This window comes from Microcaecilia unicolor, chromosome 4 (assembly GCF_901765095.1).
Source record: "Microcaecilia unicolor chromosome 4, aMicUni1.1, whole genome shotgun sequence".
Lineage (NCBI taxonomy): Eukaryota > Metazoa > Chordata > Amphibia > Gymnophiona > Siphonopidae > Microcaecilia > Microcaecilia unicolor.
In genome coordinates this window covers 354,543,205-354,566,908 of record NC_044034.1, presented here as the reverse complement: position 1 = coordinate 354,566,908, position 23,704 = coordinate 354,543,205, and positions in this window count along the sequence as shown.

The following is a 23,704-nucleotide window of genomic DNA, read 5'->3' as shown; positions in this document are numbered from 1 at the left end:
ATGAGGTACATGTATGGTAGGTACAATTGGGGGGAACTTAGGGAGGGAAAGGGGGAAGAAGAGTCAGGTAATGTCCGTTACGGTCTTTGGTTACATTGTGTCGCAAGTGTCCAGGTATTTTTATGTTGGGTCGGTGGGGTATGCTCTTCTGAACAGGTCTGTCTTTAGTGCTTTCCGAAAATTTAGGTGGTCGAGCGTAGTTTTTACTGCTTTTGGCAATGCGTTCCATAGTTGTGCGCTTAGGTAGGAAAAGCTGGTTGCCTAGGTGGATTTATATTTGAGTCCTTTGCCGCTTGGGTAGTGGAGGTTTAGGTATGACTGCAAAAGGTGGGAAAATGTGGGGTACAAATGTAACAAATAATAATAATATACGTGCCTGATTGCCATAGCATGTCATTGGAAGGGGGTGTTCATTAGGGAGGAGCATGGGCGGGGCATAGGCATGGCCAACATTTGCATGCTCATTTACAGAACACGGTAAGATACCTGCTAAAGACCTGCATTTAGGTGCTAAAATTTATGCCATCCATAGACCTGGCATAAGTGGGTGTGCTTAAATGTAGATGCATCGATGCCAACTTATGCTACTATTCTACATATAATGGAAATTGTGCAAATAATTACTGTTATAAAAAATGCACTCTACCGACTTCCTTTTGGCACCTAATTTTGGTGCCCAGTTGTACAATTCCCCCCTAGGTGTCATCCTTCAGCAATGGGCCATGCATATCTTCCCCATTCCCTCAGAAGGGGGGGGGGGGGTTGTGAATGCTGCTTCTATAACATTCCTCCCCACCCCAGCCCACCCTTCCTGCTGACCTGGGGAGTGAAAACCCAGTGCGGACGTCAAACTGAGGCTCTTCCATGTGGCTGTGCAAGATACCTGCCACCCGAGCAACTGGTACAGCCCTCTAAATTACTTTAATATTCTATAGAAATAAAACAGAGAAAAGAAAATAAGATGATACCTTTTTTATTGGACTTAACTTAATTCATTTCTTGATTAGCTTTCGAAGGTTGTCCTTCTTCGTCAGATCGGAAATATTCTACAATCCATGGTAGCCATGGCAGCGGCGAGAGAATCTAACGTATAGAATTTGTTTGAAAGTGTTTTAAATGTGGTTTTCTCAAGTATAGGACTGTATGTATCACGCCTAAAAAATCGGCGCCGAAACAAAATACGGCTAGGCGTATTCTATAAAGTACGCTTCAGGGGCCCTTTTACTAAACTGCATAGGCGCCTGCGCACACCCAACGCGCGCCAGTTCAGAACTACCGCCTGGCTACAGCGTGGCTCGGGCGGTAATTTCTTTTTTTTATGCGCGTCCGCTACGCGTGCCAGAAAATATATTTTATTTTCCGGTGCGTGGCGCTATCCGGGTGGTAATCGGCATTGTACGCATGTTGACGATTGCCGCCCGGTTAACGCATGAGACCTTACCGCTAAGTGAACGGGTGGCGGTAAGGTCTCAGACCCAAAATGGACACGCACCAATTTTCATTTTGCCGCATGTCCATTTTCGGCTAAAAAATAAAAGGCATTTTTTTACAGGTGTGCTGAAAAATGGATCTGCACGCATCCAAAACCCGCGCCTGCACTAGCGCAGGCCATTTTTCAGTGCACCTTAGTAAATGGATCCCTAAATTTCCATGCAGTTTATAGAATACGGCAAGAGCCTGTGTGCACAACTAAATTTAGTCTAAATTAGGGGTGCATTCTATAACAACGTGCATAGATTTTAGAACTGCCCGTGACCCGCCCATTCCACACTCGGGGCCATGCCCCCTTTTCAACTATGCAACTTGGAATTTACATGCATCACGTGACAGAATACACTTAGTTGTGCTCATAAATTCTAATTAATGCTAATTAGTGTCACTAATTGCTTGTTAATTGGCAATTATTGTCGCTGATTGGCTTGTTAACTAATAAAGTTGTCACGCAAATCCAGAATGTGACTAGATTTACGCATGCAACAAGTCGCTCTATACAGAACTCTGGAAATAGTGTCTAAGAGCCATATGTAATATAAGTGAATTTAGATTAATAAGTGTCTCAGTGATCTGATATAGCAGCACTGTTCGTGATGGATGATGTTACACACATTGCTTAATGCTAGAAACAATATTCATCGTTCAAAAACGTACTGTACAGTTTTAATCCGTTTAACACACATCATGCTTAAAAAATACATTTGTACCCAGTACAGCTTATGTCTTACAGACACGGTGAAAGTATATGATCAGACCTCCGTTTTCTCCCTTTTTTCCAACGGAATTATTTTCATGACGTCAATGGCAGTTGGTAATCTTTAATTTTAGACTTCAGCTGCAGTCTGAATAAAACACATCTAGGTTTACATCTCTGTTCATAAAGAGAGCACAACTGGAAGGACAAGATTCCTGAACAGCTGCTGCATAGTGGGAGTACATGAGAGCGTGGCTGCACCCCCTGTTAATGTGCCGCCTTCGTCATCCTTAAAATTCGAGGCATTGAGCAATGAGCATATGTTGAGTTACTCTAACAAGACAGCACGGCCATGAATAGCTGTAGACTGTGTAAATTTTTAGCAGCATACAGATTCCTTGTCTGTTGTAAAGTACTGCCTGTTTCGTGAAATGCAATTAATCGTTGTAACTGCAGCCGTATTCATTCTCTCCTGGTGTTATAAAATAAGATATTATGCTTCACAGAAGAAAACAAAAAATTGAAGGTTATATCTGTGGTCAAGTGTAGCAGTGGGCACAGTTGGTTTAAAAGAACATATTGCTCAATATCGGAGATTCTTTTTAAAAATGGCTGAACTAGGGAAAACACTGCATTAGCGCTGTGGAAAAGTGAATTTTTGCTGGGTAGCAAGTGAAACAGGTGGGAGACTGGATGACATGTGGAAATTGTCACTGTGTTAGGCAGTCATCAAACTCTATGTCAGTAGTTCCAGCTTGGGTCGATGGACAGCATGAAATGAGTTGGTGGTCTGGGTCCACATCCCAGTAAGAAGGTGTTTACATTGTTAAATCTCCCTCATAAATTGAGGTTAATTGTGTGAGGGAAGCTTGCGTTGCTGTTGTCTGTGCTGTACTTGACGTGGGTGTGTGTATCTGTGCCCGAGGTACGTGGATAGATGATGTTACTACTGTATCTCTCCACCACATTCCTTCTGTAAAGGTGCTTCAGTGCACATCTATTCTGTAATGGCATAAAGGAGAAACAGGAAGTGACGCTGGGCAGGAAATACTGGGGGTGGAGCCAGTGTGTTTTTTTCTAGCAAAAAAGGTGCCAGAACTCATATGCTAGGCCACCCTTCAGGATCACCGAGGGACCCACCCCATAATAGCCAGGCCTCCTGCAACCAGTCACAGAATCTATGACGACAGAATTGGTGTGTAGAACCTGATCTCTATCATTAAAACTTGGGTTCCATGGGTCAATTTTAGCAGACAATGGAAAAGGTGCCGGTACTTAGTACCCCCAAGTACCCCATCAAAAAAAGCCTTGGGTGGAGCTGATATAGAAGTGGTGGGCTCGGAACCAAGGAGGTTTAATGACAGGAGCCGGCAAGAGTCTATCTCACCCATTATCTGGGTTAAAGGCAGTAGGCGGAGCTTGCCGCCATATTGGCCAGAACAAAACAGTTGCTATCGCTATTGAAAACAATAGCAAACTTGTGAGGTTTTATTAAACCTCCTAGGTTTTGCATTCCCTCTGTTGGATGGGGGGGATGTAAAGGGAGTTGGGGGAGGGTTTAGGGAGTTTTCGAGGAGTCAGTGAAGGGGGGAGGGTTATTTTCAAAATGGATTTTTGTCAGTACTCCAGAACTTGCTTTGTTATGGCACCTAAAATTAATGCGTGTTAGGCAATCATGCCTAATCATATTCTAAATATCACGTATAAATCTACGTGCAGTATTTAGAGTACACTTAGGTATAGTTCATGCGACTAAATCTACATGCATCTATTCACGCCAGTGAAAAGCTGGTGTAAATCACTGTGCGTAGATTTACACACACTGGCCCATATTTTATAACAGTGCGCATAGATATTGGAATGTCCACAACACAAAATCCACGCCCCTAACCATGCTCCTTTTTGCTTGCGCATGTTAGAATTTATGCGCAGTACATTTCAGAATATGCTTAGAAATATATGTGCTTAAATTCTAGTTTTTGCCAATTAGTGCTTATTATTATTATTTGTTGCATTTGTATCCCACATTTTCCCACCTATTTGCAGGCTCAATGTGGCTTACATTGTACCGTTATGGCGATCGCCACTTCCGGATTAGAAATACAGAGTGGTATTGCAGTATAGTTCGTATATGACAGAGTAAATTAAGCAGTCAAGTTTTAAAGGTTCTTTTTCGGAATGAGAAGTCAAGTGGTAAAGTTCAGTAATAGACAGAGTAGGTGAAGTAGTCAAGTATTAAGCGGTCATTTTTGTCTATTTCTAGTATCAGTTTCGTTGTCTGGTATTTAGGATGGATTATTGCTTGTTAAGAGCTGTTAGTGCTCAACAGCTTGTTAAAACAATTAATCTATGCATCTAGTTATAGAATAGACCTAGATTTACATGCAGAACCGTGCGTAACTCTAGGCATGCTATATAGAATCCAGGGGTATATGCCTTTATTTTTTTTACAATGACAATAAAGATATTTCTCTATAAAAAGAAAAAATAAAGGCAAATAGCGCAACACTAAAATCCATAATACAGCACTGGAAATATCAAAGCAAGCTCTGGACCACTGACAAATACATCTACTATAATAAAACTCACCCTCAATGTTCTGAGGACACTGACGTCAGTGAAGCCAAGCCCTGACTTCCTTCAAAAAGGTTCGAAGGTTCGTGGTGGTGAAGCCACCAAAATCGTTTCGGCCCCGCCCTCGAGGGCGGAGCAATGGCAGAACAACAAAGGGGTTGGCAGGGAGGGGGGAGGGGGGGTAGGAAATCGCTCCGGGCCCCGCCCTCGCGTCAAATGTCATGACGTTGGGGGCGGAGCAGTGGCAGAACAATGAAGGGGTTGGCCAGGGAGGGAGCGGGTGTTGGCGACGAAAACCTTGCTAGCGCCAGTTTCATTTGCTCTGAAACGGGCCTCTTTTACTAGTTTTGAATATAACCATCCCTCCCCCTTCACTGACCCCTTGAAAACTCCCCAAACCTCTTCCCCAACTCTCCCCCCCAATCCCCTCCTAACAGAGGGAATGGAAAACCTAGGACTAGATTCTATATATCGTGCCTAAAAAATTGGCACCGAAACGGCGCATTTCGATAAAGTACGCATAAATTTAGAATAAGCCTAAAATTCCACACAGTTTAGTGGCCTAGTGGTTAGGGTGGTGGACTTTGGTCCTGAGGAACTGAGTTTGATTCCCACTTCAGGCACAGGCAGCTCCTTGTGACTCTGAGCAAGTCACTTAACCCTCCATTGTCCCAGGTACAAATAAGTACCTGTATATAATATGTAAGCCGCATTGAGCCTGCCATGAGTGGGAAAGCACGGGGTACAAATGTAATTTAAAAAAAAAATATGATGAGCACCTGTCTGCACATCTAAATTTAGTCACGGGCAGTTATGCCAAGTAGGTGTAAATGCCGGCAGCTAAATTACGCACTGACCGGTTGTATTCTATAACAACGTGCATAGATTTTAGAAATGCCCATGACCCGCCCATTCCATAGCTATGGCCACACCCCCTTTTCAACTATGCGACTCAGAATTTATGTGCATCACATTATAGAATGGGCTTACAGTTCTGCGCCTAAATTCTAATTAACGCCAATTAATGTAAATAATTGCTTAAGTGGCAATTATCGGCACTGATCAGGGGGGGAGGGGGAATCAGGGGCCCCTCCTTAACTTCTGCCCTGAGCCCCACCATCTCTAAAATTGGCCCTGCACATGCGTGTAAATGAGCAGTTTCCGGCTAAGCAGTATTGTGTAAGTACACACAGGGCCGCTGAGAAGGGAGGGGGGGGGGGAATTCCTCGGAACCAGCCTCCAAGGGAGGCCCCGCACTGGGGTCTCTCTCTCTTTCCTGCTCCTGAAGTGCTCCGAGTGATTGGGTCCCAACAGGAGCAGGAGAGAGAAAACTCCGGCACCGGGCCCCCCTCCAGCACTGCTTTTCATTCGCTTCTACCGCCGTGCTCAGTGACTGCTTTTCCCCCTCAGGCACATGCTAGGTTTTGAAACCGAGCATGAGCAACGACAGAAAAAAGCAGCCGCAGGGGCAGGGCAGGCATGAAGTGAAGAGCGCTGGATTCTTCCGCTGCCAGGGCCTCGGGATCCCCACCAGCTCCAAGGTACTTCAGTTTTGGCAGCGGTGATCCTGGGGGGAGGGGGCAGGAGCGACGATGATCCGGGGGTGGTGGTAATGGAGGGGGGGTGGCAGCGGCCCTGCCCCGGGCCTGGCTCAGTCTCTCGGTGACCCTGAGTACACACCTAGATGCGATAATATGTACTTTTCAGGTGTGCGTTTACATGGATGGGGCACATAATTATCCACATTTTATAATCTATGATACGATCTTTTGTAATCTAGGTACAAGCATTTCAGCCTGCTCTGTGGCTGTTGTAAGTGGTTACACCTTAAATATAGGCACGCTTTCAGCCATGTACACTGGTATGCTATAAAGGAAAACAGAAACCAAATAGGTGGTTTCCTAGTACCTAGGTCTAAGCATCCCCTTATAGAATTACCCTCTTGGTGCTTTTTAATCCTTATAATCCTTATAAATCCTTTAGATTTGAGGTTTTTCTTGTTGTTGTCATAGTAATATAGTAAATGTTGGCAGATAAAGACCTGCACGGACTAGCCAGTTTGCCACAAGGTGGCCAGAGTTGAATTTGGCACTCTTCATAGGTTCCACTTTTTCATTATTCTCTGTCTCTCCTTACCAATTTTGAGGCACAGACCATAGAAGTCTGCCCAGCATTGGTCCTACTTCCCAACCTCTGAAGTTGCTGTCAAAGCTCACTCCAGTTATGAGGTCATTTAAGTTTTGCTTTAATTGGATTCCATCCTTTTTCTATATAGTGTTCCACTGGGTTTATCCCACACATTGTCTTTTTTGGATATGTTTGTTTTTAAGATGTACAGAAGGGGAGATAGTGGGAAATAGACCACGGACTCCAGAGTCAAGGAGGACAATTTTGAGAAGATTTATTGATCAAAGACTCGACACAACGCTGTGTTTCGACCCAATGGCCTGCATCAGGAGTCTTTTTAAGAAAAGGATCTCAAAATCTCCAGAGGTGAAACTTTTCAAATTGAGTCAATGAGTTGGTCTTCAAAAAGACCTTTGTTTGTAACAATGTGAGCCTTCAAATCTGGATGTGACATTTTATCAATCAGATTTGAAGGCTCGCATTGTTACAACAAAGGTCTTTTGAAGACCAGCTCATTGACTCAATTTGAAAAGTTTCACATCTGGAGATTTTGAGATTCTTTTCTTAAAAAGACTCCTGATGCAGGCCATTGGGTCGAAACACAGCGTTGTGTCGAGTCTTTGATCAATAGATTTTCTCAATCAGTCTATTTCCCACTATCTCCCCTTCTATCTGTTTACTCCTGTGGGACCATAGAGTTCTCTGCCCGGATGGATTTCTGCTGTTTTTAAGATTTGCCATTTTGTGTTATGAATTTTGTGTGTTTTATCGTACTCTATTTAGGACTTTGCTTTGCATTGAATAAGCAGACTATGAATTTTGTAAATAGATACATTAGAATATTAGGCAGCTTAAGTGAACATTCAGTCTTATACCTCCCCCGCTTAACTTTCAGGCCCCTTAGCAGTCCCCCCAAGAATGCAACTTAGCAATTCCAATCACCCCCCCCCCCCCACCCCCTCCTAAAACAACTAAAACAATCTCATAAGACTGTTAAGAATAAACGCCATACTTTGGAATATTTGAAAACCTTCCTGCAAGTAAACGCTCGTGGTCCAGGCCATCACTCTTAACTGCAGGCCATTCTTTGCCATTCTCCAGAACTTCCATCCTAGGCAGCCACCTGATCTACCTAATAGTTAAGCTGGAAGCATGTATTGGACACTCTCTGCATTGTAGCAGTTTTGAGGATAAATTGCAAACTGTGGTTTTAGTGATGTCAATCTACCATGTTTGACAACTTAAGAAGGTGAAATAGCTTCTTTTGAATGTGGAGCTTCTAGATCCTCTGCAAAAACTAACCGGACATAGTAAAACCATCAGGACCCACTAGTATGGGTTATTTCCCATATAATGGACATTTTTGTAAATTAGAACATAAGAACATAGCATAAACATCGCCATACTAGGAAATACTGAAGGTCCATCAAACACAGTATCCTGTTTCCAACAGTTGCCAATCCAGGTCCAACTACCTGGCAATATCCCAAAAGAGTAAAACAGATTTTATGCTGCTTATCCTAGATATAAGCAATGGATTTTCCCAAATCCCTTTTAATAATGGCCTGTGGACTTTTCTTTGAGAAAAGTATCCAAACCTTTTTTAAATCCTGCTAAGCTAACTTCTTTTACCACATTCTTTGGTGACAAATTCTGGTAAAAGAAATATTTTCTCTGATTAGTTTTAAATTTACTACTTAATAGCTTCATTGCATTCCCCCTAGTCCTTGTATTTTTGGAAAGAGTAAACAAATGATTCACGTCTACCCGTTCCACTACACTCATTATTTTATAGGCCTCTATCATATCTTCCCTCAGCCGTCTTTTCTCCAAGCTGAAGAGCCCTAGCCGCTTTAGCCTTTCCTGATAGGGAAGTTGTCCCATTCGCTTTATAATTTTTGTCACCGTTCTCTGTACCTTTTCTAATTCCATTATATCTTTTTTTGAGATGTGGTAACCAAACTTGCACGCGGTATTTGAGGTGCGGTCACACCATGGAACGATACAAATGCATTATAACATTCTCATTTTTGTTTTCCATTCCTTTCCTAATAATTCCTAACATTCTATTTGCTTTCTTAGCTGCTGCTGCACACTGAGCAGAAGGTTTCAACGTATCACCAATGATGACATCTAGATCCTTTTCCTGGGCAGTGATTCCTAATGTGGAATCTTGCATCATGTAACTATAGTTTGGGTTTCTCTTTTCTACTTGCATCACTTTGCAGTTGCTCACATTAAATGTCATCTGCCAAATAAGGGGTCCTTTTACTAAGGTGTGCTGAAAAATGGCTTGTGATAGTGTAGGCGCGGATTTTGGGTGCGCGCCGATCCATTTTTCAGCACATCTGTAAAAAATGCCTTTTTAAACATTTTTGCCGAAAATTGACGTGCAGCAAAATCAAAATTGCCGCGTGTCCATTTTGGGTCTGCGACCTTACCACCAGCCATTGACCTAGTGACAAAGATTCACACGGTAACCAGACGGTAATGACCTACGCACGTCAAATGCCATTTGCGTGTGTCTGAAAATTTCGGATGGGCATATCAGATGCACACTAAAAATGAGATTACTGCAAGAGCTACGCGGTAGCTGGGCAGTAACTCCATTTTGGCACGCGTTGGATGCTCGTAGACGCTTACTTGGCTTAGTGAAAGGGCCCCTAAATGAATAACATAGATGAACATTAGATGAAGAATGTTGAAATCCCGTTCCAGTGTGATTAGAGATGTCCTGTGATGTCATAAAGCATTGCCCGAGCATCCACTGTAATGTGATTAGAGATGTCCTGTGATGCCATAATACATTGCCTGAGCATCCATTCCAGTCTGATGTCATAATACATTGCTCAAGCATCCATTCCATTGTGATTAGAGATATCCTGTGATGTCATAATACATTGCCCAACATCCATCCCAATGTGATGTCATAATACATTGCCCGAGCATCCATTCCAGTGTGATTAGAGATGTCCTATGATGTCATAAAGTTTCAAGTTTATTTATAAATTTGCTATCCTGCTTATCAAAAAAGGATGTCTGAGTGGCTTACATGCTAGAACATAAAGTAGAGTAAGAAAATAATAGAACGTTGGGTAGAACTGCAATTTTCATATAAGATAGAAGAGGGGGTGGCAGGAAAGGAGGACTGAGAATGGTCTGAGCGGTGGATTTATCAAGTGGGTTTAGGAGTACGCTTCTGAAAAAAGGAATGTTTTTTGATTAATTTTAAAGTTTTGAAGTGATGCCTGTTGGCGTAGGGACTGGGGTAATTTGTGCCAATGTTCGGAGCCTTGAGCTGAAAAGATCTCTTTTCTAGTGTGTTGATGGATGACTTCTCGGACAGATGGGATTACCAGTAAAATTTGAATGTAAAGTTCTAGTGTTCGAGTATGGGGTTAGCATGCAGGAAAGATAAGGTGGTTTGCCTGATTGGTGAATTTTAATGACCAGGAGTAAGATTTTTTAAATGAAGCAATGGGAGCCGGTGGGCTTCTTTCAGTATTTATTTATTTTATTTTTGTTACATTTGTACCCCACACTTTCCCACTCATGGCAGGCTCAATGCGGCTTACATGGGGCAATGGAGGGTTAAGTGACTTACCCAGAGTCACAAGGAGCTGCCTGTGCCTGAAGTGGGAATTGAACTCAGTTCCTCAGTTCCCCAGGACCAAAGTCCACCCCCCTAACCACTAGGCCACTCCTCCACTGTTGCTACTATTTGAGATTCTACATGGAATGTTGCTATTCCACTAGCTGAAACCACTTAAATCTCCACACTGAAAAAATCTTTGGTAAATATAATCACGCTCTTCACAAATCCAAAGACTAGAACTGTGTGTATGCAAACAGCTTATCTATAAAATAGTTTTCTTGTATTTTTAATTTTTGATTTTTGTATTCTTTATATATATTTTAGGAGCCCTCGGAAGATACCACTTTAAGGCAACTTCATTGTTTTTTGCCTAGTGGCATAGTCTCTCTTCATTGGGTCGTCCCTTTGTTTGACTATTTGTAAATGCTGTTGCAAACACTCACTACAAAGTGCTCAAAATATGTGCGTGCTCTGAGTGAATAATAAATAAAATGAAAAACTTGAACATAAACTTATCTTAAATACCGCTACATATATCTTGCTGTTGGAGTCCACTTAGGCTTCCCCTAAATTGGATTTGTGAAGAGAGCTATTCCACTAGCAACATTCCATGTAGAAGTCGGCCCTTGCAGATCACCAATGTGGCCGCGGCGCAGGCTTCTGCTTCTGTGAGTCTGATGGCCTGCACATACGTGCAGGCCGTCAGACTCACAGAAACAGAAGCCTGCACAGCCTTCTACATGGAATGTTGCTAGTGGAATACCAACATTCCATGTAGAATCTCCAATAGTAGCAACATTCCATGTAGAATCTCCAATAGTATCTATTTTATTTTTGTTACATTTGTACCCCACACTTTCCCACCCATGGCAGGCTCAATGCAGCTTACATGGGGCAATGGAGGGTTAAGTGACTTGTCAAGAGTCACAAGGAGCTGCCTGTGCCTGAAGTGGGAATCGAACTCAGTTCCTCAGGACCAAAGTCCACCACCCTAACCACTAGGCCACTCCTCAGTGGGGTGATGTGGTCAAACATCTTTTTACCATAAAGTATTGCCTGAACTTTTTTTTTTACTGTGGCCAAGATCTGCATTCTGTGGGCCATATGTAGAATAACCAGTATGAATTAGTGAACTGCAAACTGATAATTACTCGGGGGGAGGGGAAGTTGATTTTGTGATGTATTCCTTGTATTCCTGCTCCAGAACAGTTACGTATTAGAACACTTGAGCCCAAGGTTGGGGGTGCAAATTTTCTTTTATGCCAGTTAATTTTTTTTATAATGTTTGCCTGACTGGTCTCGCCACCTGCTGCCTCCTGAAGTCTGATTGGATTAGCTATAATAACACAAAGGTGGTGGCGCTGGAGTCAATAGCGTGATATTAAGCTGCAGATCTTTAACTCCGTATGGAAAGAGATCCAGGGAATTTGTGGATTTACTGAACCCTGGAAAGTAACACCGTCTTGTGTTGTGACTGGAGAAAATATTTTCCGCTTTTGCCTCCAGCAGACGTTTACAGACCTAGCTCTGCTTTACTGAACTCTTCCGTCAGCCCTCCTGTTTTCCAAAAGATTAGACATATTTCTGTCAAAAAAAGAAAGCCTGGGTTTACATAGACGCACAGACAATGCGAGCAGTCAAGGTCCACCCAGCCCACTCATTTGTATCTGCCTGCTGTGTTGTGACAGGTCTTTCTTGATCTGTGTACTTTTCCCTCCCTCATCCCACCGCTGAGGTCACTTTCTGTCTAGCTCATGAATGCTTGAATTCTGCCACTGTTTGAGCTCATATTACATTGGTTAGATGCCTGTTCTGGTGTCCGCTACCCTGTCAGTGAAAAACTATTTTCTCATGGCAGATGAAATTTAATATGGCAAGTGTAAAGAGATGCACATCGGGGGGGGGGGGGGGGGGGAACACTCCCAACTATAATTATACAATGGGTACATTTCTTATTAGGAGTCCCCCACCCAGAAAAGGATCTTGCAGGCATTGAGGACAATACTTTGAAATCCTCAGCTCAGCGGTGACAGTGTTCAAAAAGTAGAATGAGAAGAATTATTCAGAAAGGAATGGATGATACAGCAGAATATTGTAAAGCCTCTGTACAGATCTATGCTTCAACCATATGTCAGATCTTTTGTACGGTTCTGGTCGTCCCACATCAAATTTATTTTATTTATTGCATTTGTATCCCACATTATCCCACCTATTTGCAGGCTCAATGTGGCTTACTTGGTTTTGTTATGACATTGTCATTCCAGAATATCAGATTCAGTTAGTAGTGTGTAGAGATTAAGTAGGAAAGAAAGAGGAAGTGATTGGGCGTGTGATAAGTAGAAGTGGATTTTCATAACGGTTCGGTTGGGAAAGTGAATTAGTGAAGCTGTTGGCTCTCGTTGTATTACGGACATTGGCATAGGAAGGGGGGGGGGGTGGGAGGGGCGGTCCGCCCCGGGTGCACGCGCTCGGGGGGGGGTGCCGGCCCCGCTGGTTCCCTGCTCTCTCTGCCCCGGAACAGGTTACTTCCTGTTCCGGGGCAGAGAGAGAGAGCAGGGAACCAGCGGTGCCGACGCAGCTCCGAGTGACGTGCACTCAGGGCGGATCGGCCCTCCTGCAGGTCAGAATGCAGTCTGGGGGGGGGGGTTGCGCTCCGGGGGGGTGCACCGCAGAGGGGGTGTCGCGCCGTGCTGCACCCGGGGGGGGGGGGGGTGCGCAGCGGCGACCCGCCCCGGGTGCCATTAGCCCTCGCTACGGCACTGATTACGGAACTGGAAAAGTTACAAAGGGGATAGAATGACTCCCTTGTACAGAAAAGCTGGACAGCTTGAAAAGGCGTCAACTGTGATAAATATGATTGAGGTTTATAAAATCATGAATGACCTTCCGTAAACTATTGAAAACGTATTTATTTAAGAAAGCATACAATAACAATTCATCCTAAATACTAATTAACAAAACACATCTATGCAACATGTATTCTGTAATTCTCAACTGTTTTTGCTAAATTATCTTGATTTCCAGTTTAATGTTCCCAATTGTTCAAGCTAATGTTTGTCATAAATGAAGTTTAACCTATTACCTTTTAGCTCTTATCATAAGACGAACTTTCCTCCTGTATCCTAACCCAACGTGTCCCTCTACCTCAACTATGTATTTCTCCTATCCGGAACTGGTAATCTCTACTTACGGAGCTATGTAAGCCACATTGAGCCTGCAAATAGGTGGGAAAATGTGGGATACAAATGTTATAAATAAATAAATAAATAGGGTGGAACAGGTAAATAGGGGACAGTTAGCTAAAGAGATTAGGGCTCTTCAGCTTGCAAAAGAGACAGATGAGGGGAGATTTGATTGAGGTCTACAAAATCCTGAGTGGTTTGGAGTGAATAGAAGTGAATCGATTTTTTTTTTATTTTTTTACTCGTTTCAAAAGTATAGGGGACACTCGAGGAAGTTGCATGAAAATCACCTCTCGCCTTGACTACTGCAACCTACTCCTCACTGGCCTCCCACTTAACCATCTGTCCCCCCTCCAATCCGTTCAGAATTCTGCTGCCCGTCTTATCTTCCGCCTAGACCGATACGCTCATATCACCCCTCTCCTCAAGTCACTTCACTGGCTTCCGATCAGGTACCGCATACAGTTCAAGCTTCTCCTACTCACCTACAAATGCACTCAATCTGCAGCCCCTCATTACCTCTCTACCCTCATCTCCCCTTACGCTCCTACCCGTAACCTCCGCTCACAGGACAAATCCCTCCTCTCAGTACCCTTCTCCACCACCGCCAACTCCAGACTCCACCCTTTCTGCCTCGCCTCACTCTATGCTTGGAATAAACTCCCTGAGCCCATACGCCAAGCCCCCACCCTGCCCATCTTCAAATCCTTGCTCAAAGCCCACCTCTTCAATGTCGCTTTCGGCACCTAACCACTATACCTCTATCCAGGAAATCTAGCCTGCCCCAATTTGACTGACTGCACTTTTTGTCCTTTAGACTGTAAGCTCCTTTGAGCAGGGACTGTCCTTCTTTGTTAAATTGTACAGCGCTGCGTAACCTTGGTAGCGCTTTAGCAATGTTAAATAGTAGTAGTAGTCCCTGGGGATGGCAGGGAGTTGCGCGTTTAGAACATTTGTTGCAGAATAATGGGGAGTTGTTGCCATTTGAGGCTATACAAGACAAGGTGGGAGTAGCCTGGGGTAACAGGTTTGCCTATACGCAGGTCACGCACTATATGAAGTCCTTGCATCAGGCTTCTTTGAGGGGTCGATTGGGGGACCGGGTCCGAGGTTTTTTTGAAGGGATGAAAACTGCTAGACATTCGGTCTCTGATTTGTATGGGGCACTGGTTGAGTGTAGGCCTCGGAGAACATATGAGGGTCTTAAGCATAAGTGGGAACAGGATCTGGGGTCCTCATTGACTTTGTGGAATGTGGAGACTACTTTAAAAGGCATTCGCCTATTAGTAACGGATAAACGGTTGAGAGAATGCGGGTATAGAATAGTTCTTCGGGGTTACATGTCTAAAGCCCAGTTGGCTCATGTGTTAGAGACGGTTGATGCTGCTTGTTCTAAGTGTGGGGGGGGGGGGGGGTGTCATAGTTCCTTCTACCACGCGTTGTGGCAGTGTCCAGGGGTGCGAGCATTTTGGCAGCGGGTCCGGGGGTTTCTGATCAAACTTGGGAATAAAATTGAGGGCACGGAGGGACAGTTTTTGCTAGACCATCCAAGGGCTTTTGCCTCTTTGAGTACTCCTGCAACTATGCTATGCAGAAAGCTGAGTTTGGTAGCTCGAAAGTGTATAATGCAATATTGGACCTCTTCGGAAGCGCCCGCTTACTGGCATTGGCGTAATCAGGTGCACCTTTTAGCATCTTGGGAGGCTAGAGATTCCAAGATGTCGCCTAAACGTAGAAAACAATTTCTTCAGATCTGGATGCCTTATCTTCAGATTCTAAGCCCAAGGGGTCGGAGTTTACTTATTAATGCTTGTTGATTTTGGCTGTGGAGTGGGTGGGTGGGGGGGGGGGCACCTCCTTTCTGCCTCGTAGTAAGCTGCTTTCCCTAGAGTACAGAGGTAACCGCATAATCTGTAGACTGCCAAACAGTTCTGGATTATTGGTACTGTTGTACTTCCTTGAATTCATACGGATAGCAACAGGAAGGTTCCTGTGTTTTTGGAAATTGAGTGGTACAGGGGTGGGATGGAGGGGATGGGAAGGGGAGGGGTGGGGTGGGGGGGTATGGGCAGTTTGCAAGCTGTATGGTTCATGCATAGTATCTTATTGTTTGTAAGTTGGCAATATTGTGTATGTTGTGTGTTGTGTTGCTTAACTTTGAGTTATCAATAAAATTACTTTAAACCAAAAAAAAAAAAAAAAACTTGACTGAGCATTAGAAGTCTTTAAAAAAAAAATAGTAGTAGTAAAATACTTTTAAAACAAATAGGAGGAAATATTCAGTCAACAAATAGTTAAGCTCTGGAACTCTTTGTCAGAGGTTGTGGTAGCAGAGGTTAGTGTATCTGGGTTTAAAAAAGGTTTGGACAAATTCCTGGAGGAAAAGTCCATAGTCTGCTATTGAGACAGACATGGAAAGCAACTGCTTGCCCTGGGATTTGTAGTATGGAGTGTTACCACGATTTGGATTTCTGCCAGGAACTTGTGACCTGGCTTAGCCACTGTTTGGAACACAGGATACTGGGCTAGATGGGCCATTGGTCTGACCAAGTATGGCTACTCTTATGTTCTTATACCTTCAAACTGTATGAAGATTAGGGGACACTCCGTGCAGCTTTAAACAGTTGGGGAAGGTTTTTTTTTTTTCTTTTTTCAATCAATAGATAATCAAATTTGTGGAATGTGCTGCCAGATGATGTGGTCAAATCCTCTAGGAGATGTCCAGAAACAATTAATAGCCAAGTAGACCTTGAAATTCAACTGCTTATTTCTAAGTATGAACTATGTTCTAGACCGGCTCTGTTGGGATCTCGTTGGATAATTACGGCCTGGATTAGCCAGTGGTGAAGGCAGACGCTGGGCTTCATGCTCCTTTGGTCTGACCTTACATAGCACTTCTTACGTTCTAATTTATTCATTAGGGTTTATTTATTTATTTTTGTTACATTTGTACCCCGCGCTTTCCCACTCATGGCAGGCTCAATGCGGCTTACATGGGGCAATGGAGGGTTAAGTGACTTGCCCAGAGTCACAAGGAGCTGCCTGTGCCTGAAGTGGGAATCCAACTCAGTTCCTCAGTTCCCCAGGACCAGAGTCCACCACCCTAACCACTAGGCCACTCCTCCACTGTTGCTACTATTTGAGATTCTACATGGAATGTTACTATTCCACTAGTTCCATGTAGAAGTTGGCCCTTGCAGATCACCAATGTGGCCACGGCGCAGGCTTCTGCTTCTGTGAGTCTGATGGCCTGCACGTACGTGCAGGCCGTCAGACTCACAGAAACAGAAGCCTGCGCAGCCTTCTACATGGAATGTTGCTAGTGGAATAGCAACATTCCATGTAGAATCTCCAATAGTAGCAACATTCCATGTAGAATCTCCAATAGCAGCAACAGAATCTCCAACAGTAGCAACATTCCATGTAGAATCTCCAATAGCAGCAACAGAATCTCCAATAGCAGCAACATTCCATGTAGAATCTCCAATAGTAGCAACATTCCATGTAGAATCTCCAATAGTATCTATTTTATTTTTGTTACATTTGTACCCTGCGCTTTCCCACTCATGGCAGGCTCAATGCGGCTTACATGGGGCAATGGAGGGTTAAGTGACTTGCCCAGAGTCACAAGGAGCTGCCTGTGCCTGAAGTGGGAATTGAACCCAGTTCCCCAGGACCAAAGTCTACCACCCTAACCACTAGGCAACTCCTAGTTGTGGGGGAAATGCAGAAAAAAAATTGGGGGGGGGGGGAGGGGGAGGAGGCGGAAGCTGTTGAGGGCGAATTTTGGAGTAACGATCATTCCTGAGCACTGTTTATGTAGCCTATTTAGAGTTTAGGAAAACAGAAGGCAGTTGAGCCGGGCTTTCCTTCATGGTCCAGCTGGTCTGAAATATCCCAGAGAAGGTAAGAGTCAAGTTTGATAGCATGCCAGAAAAATGCGCTTAATCATCAGCTGTGGACATCCAAAATCCATCAGGGATATTTCCAATTTCAAAGCTTTAATCAATATCTTTTGCTGTGTTAAGCTAGTCTCAAATACTCTGCCTTGGTAGCATGGTCTTGTAATTAAGCTTTTTTTAAAACATTGCATCTGCTCATTGACTTTGTGATGCAGAAGGGGAGGTAGGAGAGAGAGCACAAGCATTCCTAGCTGGATCTGTGCCTCTGCTTCACCAGGGAAATGTTAGAAACAGTTATTTGCTTACCAGCCCGTGTACTGTATATTTACTTAGAGAGGTTGCTTATTATCTTTAGTCAAGACATCTGCTGAGGCTGGTGTACAAATGAGATGTTAATGCCGAGTGACAGGTTTTTATAACTTGCTTAAACATTCTTCAGAAATATTACATTGCAAATGGACAGGTCCGATCGAGAAGAAAAATATCACATTTGGGGACTCTTTAGCTCTTTTTACTCGCATTTAACCATAAGGAACAGATGATGCCCACAGATAAAGAGCACTTGGCCAACTCATTCTGCTAGATTGAAAACCTTATTATTATTATTTGTTACATTTGTATCCCACATTTTACCACCTATTTGTAGGCTCAATGTGGCTTACATAGTACCGGAGAGGTGTTTGCAGACTCCGGTGTAAACAATACAAGGTGATATTGTGGTAAGATGAAGTCCATGTGGAACAGCTACACTAGGGAATCGTACAACGGAAGAGTTGTGTTATGTCCATTACGTTCTTTAGTTTTGTTGTGTTGCAAAGATCAGGCATTTGTGTTGGATCGGTAGGGTATGCCTTTTTAAACAAGTTAGTTTTTAGTGTTTTCCGGAAGTTTAGGTGGTCATATGTTGTTTTCACGGCTTTTGGTAATGCGTTCCATAGTTGTGTGCTTATATAGGAGAAGCTGGATGCATAGGTTGATTTGTATTTGAGTCCTTTGCAGCTTGGGTGATTGAGATTTAGGTATGTATTATCAGAGTAGCAGTAGCTAAACTATCCGCCTTATTTTCGAAAGAGAAAGACGCCCATATTTCGACCCAAATCGGGAGATGGGCGTCTTTCTCCCGTGGGCGCCCAAATCGGTATAATCGAACGCCCATTTTGGGCGTCTTCAGTTGCAATCTGTCGCGGAAACGGCCAAAGTTGATGGGGGCGTGTCGGAGGCGTGGTGAAGGCGGGATTGGGGCGTGTTTATCGGCCGAGGAGAGATGGGTGTCCTCGGCCGATAATCGAAAAAAGAAAGGCGTTTTTAGCGCGAATTTGGGTCACTTTTTTTGGACCCTTTTTTTTTCACGAACAAGTCCCAAAAAAGTGCCCTAAATGACCAGATGACCACCCCTGACGCTCCCAGTGGTCACTAACCCCCTCCCACCCAAAAAAACAAATTAAAAAACTTTTTTTTCCAGCCTGTAAGCCAGCCTCAAATGTCATACCCAGCTCCATCACAGCAGTATGCAGGTCCCTGGAGCAGTTTTAGTGGGTGCATGCACTTCAGGCAGGCAGACCCAGGCTAACTCCCCCCCCTCCCACCTGTTACACTTGTGGTGGTAAATGGGAGCCCTCTAAACCGCCCCCAAAACCCACTGTACCCACATCTAGGTGCCCCCCTTCAGCCATAAGTGCTATGGTAATGGTGTAGAGTTGTGGGCAGTGGGTTTGGGGGGGGGGGAATCTGGGGGGCTCAGCACCCAAGGGAAGGGAGCTATGGACTTCAGAGGTAGTTAACTTTGTTTTTTTTAATTGTTACAAGTGCCCCCTAGGGTGCCCGGTTGGTGTCCTGGCATGTGAGGGGGACCAGTGCACTACGAATCCTGGCCCTTCCCATGACCCAATGCCTTGGATTTGTTCGTTTTTGAGCTGGGCACCTTCGGTTTCCATTATCGCTGAAAAACGAAACCACCCAGCTCAAATCCACACAAATCCGATGCATTTGGCTGGCACAAACCGTATTATCGGAAAAAAGATGGACGCCCATTTTTTCAGAAAATACTGTTTGTCCCGCCCCTTCACGTACCCATTCTCGGAGATAGACGTCCATGGAGATGGGCGTTTGCATTCTTGATTATGCTCCTACACGTGATCTGATGACTTCACTGGTGTGTATTAGGGGTGAAGGTGTCATGGATTTGATATATCACCTTTTTATGGTAAAACCAGAGCAGTTTACATTTATTATAAGCAGGTACTTTCTCTGTTCCTAGTGGGCTCACAAACTACATTTTTGTACCTAGGGCAATGGAGGGTTAAGGGGGGAAATTTTATAAATGGCGCTCAAAGTTTAGCACCGGGAAAAGAATCACACTTAATGCCAATTTCCCTTTGGGTGCCAGGTTTATGCCTGATGAAAGTTTGGCACATTGAGGTTGGCCACACAGGTCCTCATTCTCCCAGGGGCCCTGCGGACCGGGCATATCCCATTTTCTCTAACTACTCTCCCACCATCAGCCCTGTTGCTGCTTTTCCAAACCAGCAGCAACAATCGCTAAACAAGCTAAAAGCTATCGCAGGGCCAACTGTGTATAGGCACGGCTGCTGGTTCGGCCCCCTCCCCAACGTTACTTCCTCTTCTGGGGCACAGCCAGCAGCCGCGTCTTTACAGAGTTAGCCCCATGATTGACTTGTATAGCTGCGCCTGCTGCTTTTTGTAGAAGTGACAAGAGCACCAGCGGCACGGTTATCAGGGGGAGGGGGAAGGGGTAAATGCTAAATGGCAGAGAAGGGAGAGAGAGAGAGAGACGGAGCATCCACTGGATGGAAGGAGGGCAAGAAGGAACAGATGCTGGATGGAAGAAGGGGAAGAGAGAGGGGCAGATGCTAGATGAAAGAGGGGAAGACAGAAGAGGCACATGCTAGATGAAAGAAGAGGCAGATACTGGATGGAAGAAGGGGTAGAGAGAGGGCAGATGCTGGATGGAAAGGGAAGAGAGAAGAGGAAGATGCTAGATGAAAGAGGAGAAGAGGCAGACACTGGATGGAAGGACAGCAGCGAGAGAGAGAGCAGATAATGGAAGAGGTAAGAGAGATGGGGCAGACGCTAGAATAAAGAGGAGGAGAGTGAAGGGGCAGACACCTGATGGAAGGAGGGAGAGAGATGGGCAGATGCTGGATTGAAGAGGGCAGAGTGATGGGGCAGATGCTGGTTGTAGGGGAGGCAGAGAGAGGGCTGATGCTGGATGGAAGGGAGAAATAAAGAGGATAGAGTTAAGAGAGACCGAGGAATAAGAGGAAGCAGACTAGGAGAGCTGGTGTGAGGAAAATAGTCAAAAAGGCTGTAGATTGACACAGTAAAAAGAGGGAATGTGAAGACTGGATAATTTATAAAGAATTCAATCTGGAAAGAGAGGCAGAAAACGAATTTGAAGAAAGCTGAAAGGAACAGGAGAAAAATGACAAATGGACAGGAAATCTTGGCAAGAGAGTTAAGAGATGACAATGAAAGCAGAAACTGGAAACTCAGCCAAACACAGTTAGAGAAAGTAAATGACCAGACAATAAAGGTAGAAAAAATAATTTTATTTTTAGTTAGTTTAGTAACTGTATTAATAAATGTTAATAAATAGAGATTGAAAATGGAAATAAGGTGATATCTTTTTATTGGACTTATTTTAATATATATATTTTTGACTAATTCTTGGATACCAAACCTCTTTCCCATACCATAAGAGCTGTACTGTCCTGACCTGAGGAAGGAGGTTTTAGCCTCTGAAAGCTAATTGAAAAATGGAGGAGTGGCCTAGTGGTTGAGGTGGTGGACTTTGGTCCTGAGGAGCTGAGTTCAATTCCCGGCACAGGCAGCTCCTTGTGACTCTGGGCAAGTCACTTAACCCTCTATTGCCTGCCGCATTGAGCCTGCCATGAGTGGGAAAGCACGGGGTACAAATGTAACAAAAATAAATAAATATTTAGTCCAATGAAATGGTTTCATCTTATTTTCCATTTTTAATTTTTATTTGTTAATTTGTAATATAGTGATTGGAATATGTCAGATTTTCAAAATTTATGTCTTCTGTCTTTATATTTCGTACAGTATTGGGGGGCATGCATCATTGTTTCTCTTCCTCTGGTGTTGCCCTATATACAGAAACTGGCTTCATGGGAGTTCAGTTTAATTTTTGTCTACGTATTTTGATTCTCTCTGGAACTCGCTGCCGGAGGATGTGGTAACAGCGGTTAGCGTATCTGGGTTTAAAAAAGGGTTGGATAAGTTCCAGGAGGAAAAGTCTGTTATTGAGATGGACATGGGAGAAGCCACTGCTTTCCCCGGGGATTGGTAGCATGGAATGTTGCTGCTCTTTGGTGTTCTACATAGAATGTTTCTACTCTTTGAGATTCTACATGGAATGTTGCTGCTCTTTGGTGTTCTATATGGAATGTTGCTTACTAATTGGGTTTCTTTAAAAAAAAAAAAAAAAACCAACCCCCCCCCCCCTCAGAAAAGCACAAAATGGCCCTTAGAACTGGAACAAAACAAGGGTTCTTTTTGTGTAGACCCGACATGGGCTGTGTTTTGGCATCTATATGGCTGCATCAGGGGTCAGAGCCAATGGGAACCCTTGAAAAGAACAATAAGTAGAGTAAGCAGAAATAACCAAAACAAACAGCCTTTCTTAATCAAATGCGCTGCAGTGAACAAAAGGACAGAAAACAGGGCATTCTGTTAACCTCCTAAATCCCACTGCCCCCTGTGTCCATCACCATACCAACCCTGCAGCCACTCTCTGAAAGCGCTGGCCTGGCACCCACAGCGGTCCTGCCGGTTTTGTCAAAATCGTTGTGCTTGCATAACCCCTTGCCGACAAGAGTAAGAAAAAGCAAGCTAGAGACAGGAAGATGGTTTGGCACATCGTTCACTCTGAGTAACAATTCCTTCAAAACAGGCCAGATGCCGGGTCATTTCAAACCAGCTGGAATGCCACACGGTCTCCCTTCCTTTCTTCCCACAAGGATTGTAAGCTCTGGGGAGCAAGGAACACTAGGGAGTTTGTCTGTTGCACTAAATTTGTTATGTTTTCAAGTATTGCTCTCTTTTCAAAGTGCTGAACATTTTATTGCATTCCTTATCTTGGGAGGCGTTTGTTATTTTCTCACACATGCTGCCTGAGATGTTGCATGTATCGCTGTTAATGAAGATGCTACAGTCGATCGACTGAAGCTGAATCTGAAATGGGGTTTGGGTACAGCGGCAGCTGTTGGGTTGCCACGACCAAGGTATTATTATATCCTCAGCCATTATGGAGATGATTCCAAGAACCAGTTGAAAATAAATAATACAAATAGCAACCAACCATTAAATAAATAAATAAATGGATGAATTAATTAATTTTGGTTAACTTTTCAGAGGGAAACCTTTTTAGTTAGTTAATTAGAGTGGAGGAGTGGCCTAGTGGTTAGAGTGGTGGACTTTGGTCCTGGGGAACTGAGTTCGATTCCCAGTTCAGGCACAGGCAGCTCCTTGTGACTCTGGGCAAGTCACTTAACCCTCCATTGCCCCATGTAAGCCACATTGAGCCTGCCATGAGTGGGAAAGCGCGGGGTACAAATGTAATTAAAATTAGGCTGTTAATTAGGCTGGAAACTTTTTGACTAGTCCTGGTTTTAAGCTGATCCTGCTCAGTGCTGCGAGTCCCAGCATGCAGCAGGATGGGGTGATCAGAAATCCGTCTGCAAGGTACGACCCAGCTCAGCCACTAAGCTTCTGGACATGCCTGAATGCGACCCTATCTGATAGGGATGGACTATCATTTGTAAAACATGGGGAAATATTGAACGCATATCCCATATCATTAACAAATGAAAATACCCAGTGTACCTGAACGTAACTCACCTTGAGCTACCGTTGAAAAAAGTGTGAGCAAAATCCAAATAAATAAATAAAAATCCATAAATAAGAAAATGAGAAGGAAAAAAAAACCCTTTTGTGTTTTTCATTTGGTAATACTAGTGTGCGCTCTTTGCAAAGAGTGAACGCTATCAGCAGGGCTTTTTTTTTTGAGGGGGTACTTGGGGGTACTGAGTACCGGCACCTTTTCCATTGTCTGCTAAAACTGACCCATGGTCCCCAAGTTTTAATGAAAGAGCTC